The sequence below is a fragment of the Odocoileus virginianus genome, unplaced genomic scaffold, assembly GCF_023699985.2.
Source record: "Odocoileus virginianus isolate 20LAN1187 ecotype Illinois unplaced genomic scaffold, Ovbor_1.2 Unplaced_Contig_42, whole genome shotgun sequence".
Classification (NCBI taxonomy): domain Eukaryota; kingdom Metazoa; phylum Chordata; class Mammalia; order Artiodactyla; family Cervidae; genus Odocoileus; species Odocoileus virginianus.
Window position 1 is genome coordinate 323,260 of NW_027224359.1, and position 10,402 is coordinate 333,661.

The following is a 10,402-nucleotide window of genomic DNA, read 5'->3' on the forward strand; positions in this document are numbered from 1 at the left end:
CAACAGCAGGTGTTAAACAAAAAGAAGGCCATTGGCCCTGTACTCTAGCTCAGGAAACTCCTCTCCTTCAAACTTCCCAGTGCATCAGCTCTGATGGCTCCTCAAAGCCCTCAGCTCTGTATTGTCTCCCTCGTCTCCTCTGGCTCCAGGTCAGGCAATTTGCCTTATTTCTGACCTGCTCTTCCCTCAGAACACTGATCTCAATCTTTGCTGCCCACCAACGCTGGGCAGGAGGTTCCTTGTCTATAGACCCCCACCCATCTAGGAAGGAGGACCAAAAATCTGTAAGATGCATCATTGGTTCTTAAAACACTTTCACATCCACTGTCCACTAACTGGTATTCTTAATTCCACCCTGAGAGCTTATGAATGAGCAAAGATATTAATGTGACCTCCACAAAGCCTCATTTGACAGATGACAAAATTGAGGTTCAGAAAGAATAAGTCCTCAGCCAAAGGGCATGTAGCTAGCCAGTACACATGTGCCTGCTATGGTGGCTGGGATTCTGGGCTATTTCATTAAGCCAGCTGCATCTTTGCAAGGAGTTGAATATTACTAGGCTGACTACTACTAACAATAACAGCCTCACCTTAAATTCACGTGCAACTTTGCTTCTCGACAGATCACAAGGGCATTTTCCACTTTTCACCTAATTATCTCTTCCTGGCTCAAAAATTCCCAATAGTATCTCTTCTCCCTACCATAGGCTATAGAGATTTGGAAATTCTCCCTCATTGTCCACCTCATAATTTTAACTTCAATTTATCCAGGCGAGTCATTGACTGAAAAGTTTTATAAGGCTGTTTGTTAACTGGCACATACTGGGTGAGTCTGGACACAATAGTTTCCATCCTGAGGGATAAGCCCAGGTAGGAAAACCTGGCCCAAGAAATGCCCACACAAACTTTATAGGTTCTAACTGGACATCAACTGAGGTTGGGAGAGACCAGTGTGGGGAGATCCAAGACCTAGAGACCAGATGGGCCCAGGAAGGCTCTGAGGGTAGGGTCTCCAATGACAAATGAGAAGTAGAGGCTAATAGTATCAGAAAGGTCCAGAAGTGGGTCAGTAACAGGGTGATGTCCCCACAAAGCAAATGGAGACAACTTATGAGGGTCTTGTAATAAGTAGTAGTCAGAGGACCAGTCAAGGCAGGTAGCAGCCTCAGTGAGGGCCAGTAGCAGGCAAACAGGGGCTGTGTGAACAGTAGCAAGGAGGCATGAGCTATAGGTGAAGGTCTCTGCAGGCAGATATCAAATCCAGAGAGTTCTGGCAGTGGCCAAGCTCAGACCTGAAGACTGAAAAGAACAACAGAATTCTAGTCTTCAAAGGAAAAGGTCACCAATATGAAGCTAAGACAGAGACCTCAGCTCTCTGATAAAAGAAGGGTGGATAACAGACAAGGAATGAGCTCTTGGGTGTGGAGAAGAAGGCAAGGGGTTAGTCAAAGGAAGACACCAAGAATCTGTTTATTGTGACTAAGGCACAGGGTCTGAGAAGAACTTACAGCTACACTGCCTCAGTAACCCAAGACCCTCTACATCTCCCTTGAATACAGACAGGATAGGGCTCAGGGCCTTACTCAGTGCAGTGACAGCAGTTCCCTGACCAGAGGAAAGCCTGTAAGGAGACCCCCAGTCATACATGCCACCACCTCATTGATCCAGGGATCCCACAGTGAGACTCTCTCTCATTACACAGGACCTCGTAAGTACCCTCCAGAGCCAAAGTGGGGATAAACTTAACCCTAAATATCCTAGAAGCCTAGAATGGGAAAGCTGGAACAGTTCAGCCTCCAGCACTAAAAATATGCAGAATCTGAGACCCAGAATCCCTTTCAAGACCTGACTAAGATCGCATTGTGATTTAATAACAGAGGCTGCGACTCTGGTCTCCTAATTCAGCTCGATATTCCAATAGCTGTGCAAATTTGAAGGTAGCATTATGATAGCCCAATTTCCATCCATTCGGAGGACATTCAAGATGATTTATCTCATTTGGTTTCATAACACACATTTATAGATGTAGACCAAGGGAGTAGCAGCCATTATATACAATAAACTTTCTTTCTAAGCCTAACTTACATTGCCATTTAAAAAATACATGTAAATCCACGGCTGATTCATATCAATGTATGACAAAAACCACTACAATATTGTAAAGTAATTAGCCTCCAACTAATAAAAATAAAGGAGATACATACAATATGCAACTCCCCACAAAGTGTGCTACCTTCAGTAAATTTCAGTAGCATGTTAATCTCAAAATTCCAATATTTCTCTGTTGCTATAGTTATGGCATCTGGTTAAATCAAAGTTGAGGTGCTGTGGGCGATGCAAACCCTGATCCCAGCCAACTTTGTGCTTTGTTTCTAATGTACTATGACGAAAATGGGAGCAAAACAGTCACTTTCTCTCCTTACCCCTTCCCAGGAGCAAAGTACCTTGGCTTCTCTGGGTTAAACAACATGTTGACTCCCCAAGTAGTACCAATACAACTGGAGCCAGTGAGTCCCAATGTACTGACTTAGGGATGCAGGCAGCTTCAGGTCTATAGCTGGGAGTTACTGGGCTAATATGCCAAAGCTGTACTCAGCTCAACCAGATAATTTTTATGGCTAAGTATACAATTGTCCCCCAGTATCCAGGTGGGTTGGTTCCAGGACTACCACCCCCACCTGTAGACACCCAAATTCAGAGATGCTCAGGTCTGTTATGTAAAATGGCAAAGTACAATCGGCCACTTGCCTCCATGGGATCCACAGCCTCAGCAGGTACGGAATGCTGACTGTGGCTGGACTTTTACAAACATGTACCATTTGAGGACACTGGGTTTCCCCAGCGGTAAAGAATCCACATGCAATGCAGGAGACACAAGAGACACGGGTTCAATCCCTGGGTCAGGAAGATCCCCTGGAGGAGGGCACGGCAACCCACTCCAGTATTATTGTCTGGGAAATCCCATGGACAGAGGAGCCTGGTGGGCTACATTCCATGGGATTGCAAAGAGTCAGACATGCCTAAAGAGATTGACATGACAAGTGGGATTTTTAAATAGAGTCATCACTTTGAGCTACACAGCCTGCCATTTTTGAATTTTCATTTTGAACTATTATTTGAGAGCTTGTTTTGCTTGCTTTACAAGAGAGTTGTCTTACAAAGGTTTCTTAGGTCTAAACACTGGGCCCATTAATGGGTGCTAACCTCTCTATGTAGACCTCTATTTCCCTTACTTTGAATAGTGATTTGGTCTCCAAATGTTATTCTGAACATTTACAGGCCATGATAAACGTACATGAGAGAGTATTTTCGAAGTGTGACAATCAGATCAGTATCTTATAATTTATGGCATGGATTGATAAGGGTAGGCTCTCCTTTCAGATTGGAAGAGAGAGGTAGGCCCGTTTTTTTTTTTTAAGGCATTTAACAGGATTTAAAAAAAATAATCTTTTCTCTCAAATGTTAATTTTATCTTAAAATTAGGTATGTTTCATGAGTACATGTTTTTCTGGAAAATAGAATCTATATCTATGTCCTCAAAATGGTCCCTCCATTCTCCTTCTTTGAGAGGGATGCCCTCTTGATGAACCAACATGCACCGCTTTCTGGTAAAATGATAATAGAGTTTCTGTGCTGCATTCATTCCTTCTGGGCTGGCAGACAGAACTATGATAAGTAACTCTGCCTTTAAGATTAAAGACTCTGGTCACGCTGCTAAGTCCTCACTTAGTTTTCATGCTGCTAAGTCCTCACTTAGTCTTCAGGCTGCTAAATGGCTCTGAAGTCCATCACAGAGACAGAGCCAGGGGCTGGACCTCTTGACACAAGGCAGGCGGCTCCTCTCAGTTACTGTAGTTTCCACCAGGAAGCCCCTCAGCTTGACAGGGACTTAGCTTCATGGGAGGTCTGCCCCTGTGACCTCTGGGGTACTACATAAGTATGAAATCTGGAGATTGGCATCCTTTAACTTTTAAAAAAAATCCACAGAATGCCTTCAGAGTGTGTGTCACATATCCAATAGCCTAGGCTTTTCGAAATAGCTCCCAATTTTGAACACTCGAAAATTCAGGTACTCTGCTCACATGTCAGGAGGAATTTGACCATTTTGAATTACTGTTTATACTGATACTGTAATAGTATGATTACATCAGTAGGTTCATCACACAATAATATGCATTATTGGCCAATATTTCCATTCCTACTTTAAATGTCTTATCGACACTCCCATGTTATTAAAACGTTCAGTGTACAAATTCTTGCCATAATGGGGACTTATCCTCACTGATATTCACATCAATTCAAAACTAAAAGTGATGTGAACTGCTGAGTCTTTGGTGAATGTGGCAGGAATGCTTTGGAAAGCAATACAAGAATCTTCAGAACTTTCTCATATAATTTTATACCATTTGAATATATTTCAGAGTGAAATAAAATTTGTTGACAGTGGTTAGCTAGAAGGTCATAAAAGAGCATCCTTTATTAGCTGGCCCTTGCTTGTGTCCCAAGTTAAGGGAACATGTAGTACAGTAGAAAAGCACTGAATTAGAAACTGGAAGTCTGGAGTTAGTCTTTGCTCTGTTAGTGACCCACTGTGGAACACTGGGCATGTCTCTCTCTTCTTCAAACCTCTCTCTTTCCACCTGTAAAGCAATGGACTTGGAGTAGCTCATCTCTAATGGTCTTTCCTATCCCAGAGTCTGTGGTTTCCTAATGTCTTCATTCCGCCCGTCATGATGAGAGTGATCTCTAGTTTTCTGATAGCCCATATTAATGGTATCACTACCACCCTTAAGTGGTTCAAGGCTTAAGCTTCTGAAATTGTATTACCAGACTGGTCCTCACTATCTCTTCCTCAAATACTTTCATATTATTCCTTTCCAAGTTGCTTTTATTTTTTTTCCCATTTATTTTTATTAGTTGGAGGTTAATTACTTTACATCATTGCAGTGGTTTTTGCCATACATTGAAATGAATTAGCCATGTAAGCCAGAAAGATAAAGACCATTACAGTATACTAACACATATATATAGAATTTAGAAAGATGGTAACGATAACCCTATATGCAAAACAGAAAAAGAGACTCAGATGTATAGAACAGACTTGTGACTCTGGGAGAAGGCGAGGGTGGGAATGTTTCAAGAGAACAGCATCGAAACATGTATATTATCTAGGGTGAAACCAAGTTGCTTTTAATATGAGATTCCTTTCATTTAGCTTATCTCAATCCGTAAAAAAATCACGAGGGAAGAAATGGACACATTTTACTCCACGGGTAGCCTTTTGTGCCCTCACAGATAATAGATGAATAGAAAACAGTGTCATTTGATGACCAGCAGAAGGAAATTTTACTCGAGACAAGAGAGGACATAGCAGTTGTGAAATGAAAACTGTTGGGAAGTATGTAAAGAGTTTTCACATTGGCACAGGATTGGCCTTGGCCCATGTGGCCCCAAGGAGTTTAATTTAGGATCAAGTAGTAGAAGATACTAATTGATGATTTTGGTGCAGCCTAAAGAACTTTCTCATAGAGGAACCTGTGGATGAAGTAAGCTGTCTTGAGCTCTAACTGGTGCCCTGTCACTGGAGGCGTTCAGAGAAGAGCCAGACCATCACACCTGTAGGGATGAAACTGAAGGTACTCAGTTAGCTAGGGATAATCTCAGTGGTGTCTTACAGCTCTGAAAATCTGTGGCCTCATTCCCCCCCTACTTCCCTTCCTCCATCATCCATCCTCTCATTTCCTCCACTTACCCTCCCCACCTACCCCAAGTAGTCACCTGTCAGACAGGCCATCTAAATGCCCCCCTCCTCTCTGCCTGCACTGTCCCTGCCCAGGCTCAAGTTCCCATTTTTTCTCACTTGGGACCGACAAAAGCAACAGCTGGTAACTGGTCTCCCACTTTGCACTGGTCTCCCACTTTACTGGTCTCCCTCTATCCAGTGTCCACACTGCCGCTTCTACAAATTGTGTAAAAACTTGAAAACTGGGACTTCCCTGGTGGTCCAGTGGTTAAGACTCCATGCTTCCACTGCAGGGGGCATGGGTTCAATCCCTGGTTGGGGAACTAAGATCCCACATGTCTGCCCCACATGGGGCAGCCAAAACAAGTCTATGATAAGTTAACAAAATTTTAAAAATTGGCAACATCACTTCTATACTTAAAGCTCTCCAGGGCCCACCTGTTATTTTATAGGAAAAAGAATCCAAATTTCTTAGCATAGAATATGTTTTTCAAAGCTTGTCTTTCAGCTATTTTTCCAACCACATACTTCATGCCTTAGTCAAAATGGACTCTTTACCTTTTCAGAAAATGCCAGGGCAGTTCTGCAATTCTGCACTCTTCTGATATTTTCCCTCTGCTTCAAATGCCTTTCACCCTCTTGTCCATCTGAGAAACTCCCAATCAAACTCCCAATCATCACAGTCTAGCCCGATGTTCTGTTGGAATTGATCACCTCCCCAGAATAGAATTAGTTGTTCCTTTATCTGTATGATGCTATCATTTTCTAAATACCTCAAGACATCTTACTCTGTGAAGATGCATTTGGTGGACTGTGTATGTGGTCATGGGTAGGAACACAGAATTCGGATGGGCCCTAAGTGAATTCCCAATCAACTAGATTTAATATTCAACATGGCATTGCTCAGTTTGTAAACTATTTAGTTTCTTCCATAATACTTCTCTATGCTTTGGTTTCAATTCAATTTCTGGATGCTTAGGATGGAAAAGCTTTAATATTATGACTTTTTCTGAGAATTTTAAAACATTAGTTGCCAGAGCATCCTGAGGAGAAAGATGTTGTTGTGAAGAAAAATGCAAATGGCTTGCTCATGGAATACAGTGAGTCAGTAGCAGGTGGACAGATGTAATTTAATTCTGCAGGGTTAGACAACACACAATGGAGGCAGGAACTAGAAATGCTTTTCTTTTTCTTTCTTTCTAAATGATGACTCCTACTTCTTCCTGTTCCAGATCATGGTCTTACCAGTTCTGGGCAGCAGGTTGAGAGCAGATAAGAAGTAGGGAATGATGAAGCCACAACAGGGTAGGAGAGCTGTTTCCAGAGAAAAGAAGAGAAAGCAAAATGACATGACTGGCAACCAGAGTCAGAGAATAAGCCCCAAATATATTCAGATATCTACATTTATGTTTATGCATGTACAGACTCACTCTGGAGGGAATCCCAAGAAGGTGGTTGTAGCACTTGCCTCTGGAGGAGGGACCTGGGTGACATAGGATCACTAGAAGAAGGGGACTTACATTTCACTGAATATGCTTATTTTATTTGCATTTTTATCATGTGTTTTCTTTTACAACAAAAAAGCACATAATAAGTATCATGTGTGCTAAGTTGCTTCCTACTCTTTGTGACCCCATGAACAGTAGCCAACCAGGCTCCTCCAAGCAAGAATACTGGAGTGGGTTGCCATGCCCTCCTCCAAGGGACCTTCCTGACCCAGGGATTGAACCTGCATCTCTTATGTCTCCTTCACTGGCAGGCAGGTTCTTTACCACTAGTGCCACCTGGGCAGCTATAATAGTGATACAAGTCAACAACTATGAATAGTGAAAATGTTGAAGGAAAAGTGCAAGATACTCACAGGCCAGATAATCAGCAAAGTGTCCTAGCTAAGCAAACAAGGCAGTCAGAGAACAAGCCAAGACCTTTGCCCTTGATCCTGATCCTAAATAAATACCTGTGTTTATTCCCATCCTTGTTGTTGTTGTTTAGTTGCCAGTCCTATCTGACTCTTTTGTGACCCCATGGACTGTAGCCCACCAGGCTCCTCTGTCCCTTCCAACCTTGTTGCAAATTAATCCCAAGCAAACCTGATCTAGGTGCCTACAGGTCTAACTGAAAATACCAGTCTAGGCAGAATGTGAGGCAGGGAGAAAATAGCCTTTCCTGGCAGTGTGATAGTTAATTTGATGTGTCAAATTGACTGGGCCATCAGATGATATCTGGTTAAACGTGATTTCTGGGCTGGGTGTATCTGTTGAGGATGTATTGGGAAGAGATTAGCATCTGAATGGGTAGACTGAGTAAAGAAGATGGCCCTCCCCAGTGTGGGTGGGCATCGACTGAGCCAATGAAGGCTTGACTAGAACAAAAAGGTAGAAGAGCATTGAATTCAATCTTTGCTTGACTGATTGAACTGGGGCCTCAATCTCCTCCTGCCTTCAGTGTCCCTGAATCTCAAGACTTCAGACTTGAACTGAAATCTACACCACTGATGTTCTGGTTCTCAGGCCTTCAAGCTACACCTCCAGCTTTATGCATGTCTCTGACTTGAATGCAGCAGATCATGGGACTCCTCCTATTGGTTTTATTTCTCTGAAGAACCATACTACAGAATGCTTTGATAATTTGGTGTACATTATGTTCTTGCATATGCTCTTGCAAAAGGTCTGATAAAATTTTCTGAAAAATTATTATTGTGACAATGCTGGCTTAAACAGTGATGGTTACTTATGCCCTATGTGTTGACTGAATCCCATCTTAGTGACAGATATAATACATGCCATGTGACCAGAGGCCAGAAGCCCTGGTGATTGTGTGGCCAGGCCTGCCCTAGAAGCAAATCATCATCACCATCTATAGAAACACCCTAAAAAATGATGTGTTGAAAGGAAAGGCCTAAGTGTCTGCTTTGAATACAAAAGTCAACTCACCATTATGGAATATGGGAGGGAACTGCCTTTTTCTCAACAATTACATGGCAGGCACTATGCTTAAAACAACTCTACCAAGTTGTGATTATTATTCCCATCTTTACAGCTGAGAAAATTAGACTCAGAGGGGTAAAACTAGCAAGTATAATAGAAGACTCCCTTCAAAGCCATTTATTTCTGGTTCCAAAGACTATGCCTTTTTTGTTATGAGAACCTAGATCTAGAAATTATATTCTGTGCAGGAAAAGTCAATACTAGATGGAGAATCTAACAGAAAGGATCAATAGTGCTGTCAGCTAGGTCCATCAGAAGATGGTAGAGGGCCAGGTGTGTCTGCCCAGGACAGGACTAGGTTATGTGGTCTCTAGTTAAGGGCTGCCAAAAATAATTCCAAAGGACAAGACATGGGTAGCAGAACACTGAGGTTCATTCATCAACAGGGTCATGATAGCTGAAGTCAAAGGTTAACAAGGAAGAAGACCAAACCCTGATGTGAGAGGTACCTCCTTGCAGCTGCAGACATCAGACTGACCCAGGGATGAGCAGAGGCAAACATAATCTGTCTGGCAAGAAAGGGGTTGGACTGGACCTAGATGTTGGCTCTTCCCCCATTGTTCCTTAAGGAACAAGATCATGGCCCAGCTTGGTAGAAACTGAGGGAAGACTCTCAAAATAAGCAAAATGACATTCTGGTAACATAAGTTTATCCACATATTTAATACACCACCATCATTCATTCATGTACTTAATAAACATTTATGGAGGAGCTAGTATATATACTTGGCATTGTGCCAGCAACAGGGGCTTTGGCACTGTCCCTGTCGCCACATGTGTGGCTCAGAGTTGGGTATTTTTGGAACACTCAGTGCATTTGTAATGATTCTTTCAACAGTCGCCTTCACCTGGGAGAGCCGTGTATGTAGGGAGAGACCATCTGGGAGTGGAGAGGAGGTTGGAAAGTCTGTCAACCAAGTCAAAGAGTACAGTAAAATACAATGTGTCACAGGGATGGAGATAAGCCAGGGGGAGAGGTGGCTAAGGGAATTCAGAGGAAGGCAGCTAAATCCAACTGGGATAAGGATGGTCAAGAAAAGTTTTCCAGGAAGGAGGTGTTCCTCACACTGAATTCAAAAGAGTAAGTAGAAGTTAGCAAAATAAAGAAGGGAACTGTCCCAGTGGTTGGAACAGTAATGCCACTATTTTTACTGCAGGTGTTCAGTTGCTTCAGCCATGTCTGGCTCTGGGCAACCCCATGGACTGTGACCTGCCAGGCTCCTTTGTCCATAGGATTCTCCAGGCAAGAATACTGGAGTGGGTTGCCATTTCCTCCTCCAGGGGATCTCCCTGATCCAGGGATCGAACCCACATCTCTTATGTCTCCTGTAGTGGCAGGCAGGTTCTTTACCACCTCTAGTACATATTCGTTACCAAAGGAATGAGGGATGGAGAGATGAATAAGAGAAAGCGCTACCAGAAAAAGATAAACATGACTTATAAGAAGCAGTTGTTACACGTTTAGAGAACTTCAGATAAATGAGTATAGTTTTCAAAATATGACAGTACCTACCCTGGAAAGCTAAGCAGAATTGACCGTTATTAATAACCATCCTGGAGTAGCAGCAGGTGGTGATCAGAAAGTAACAGTGGAGTCTAACCATGTTCTCTACCATAAAGTCCAGCTGTCCAATGGCTTTCCCTTTATCCAAGATCGCTGATTTTTTGAGCT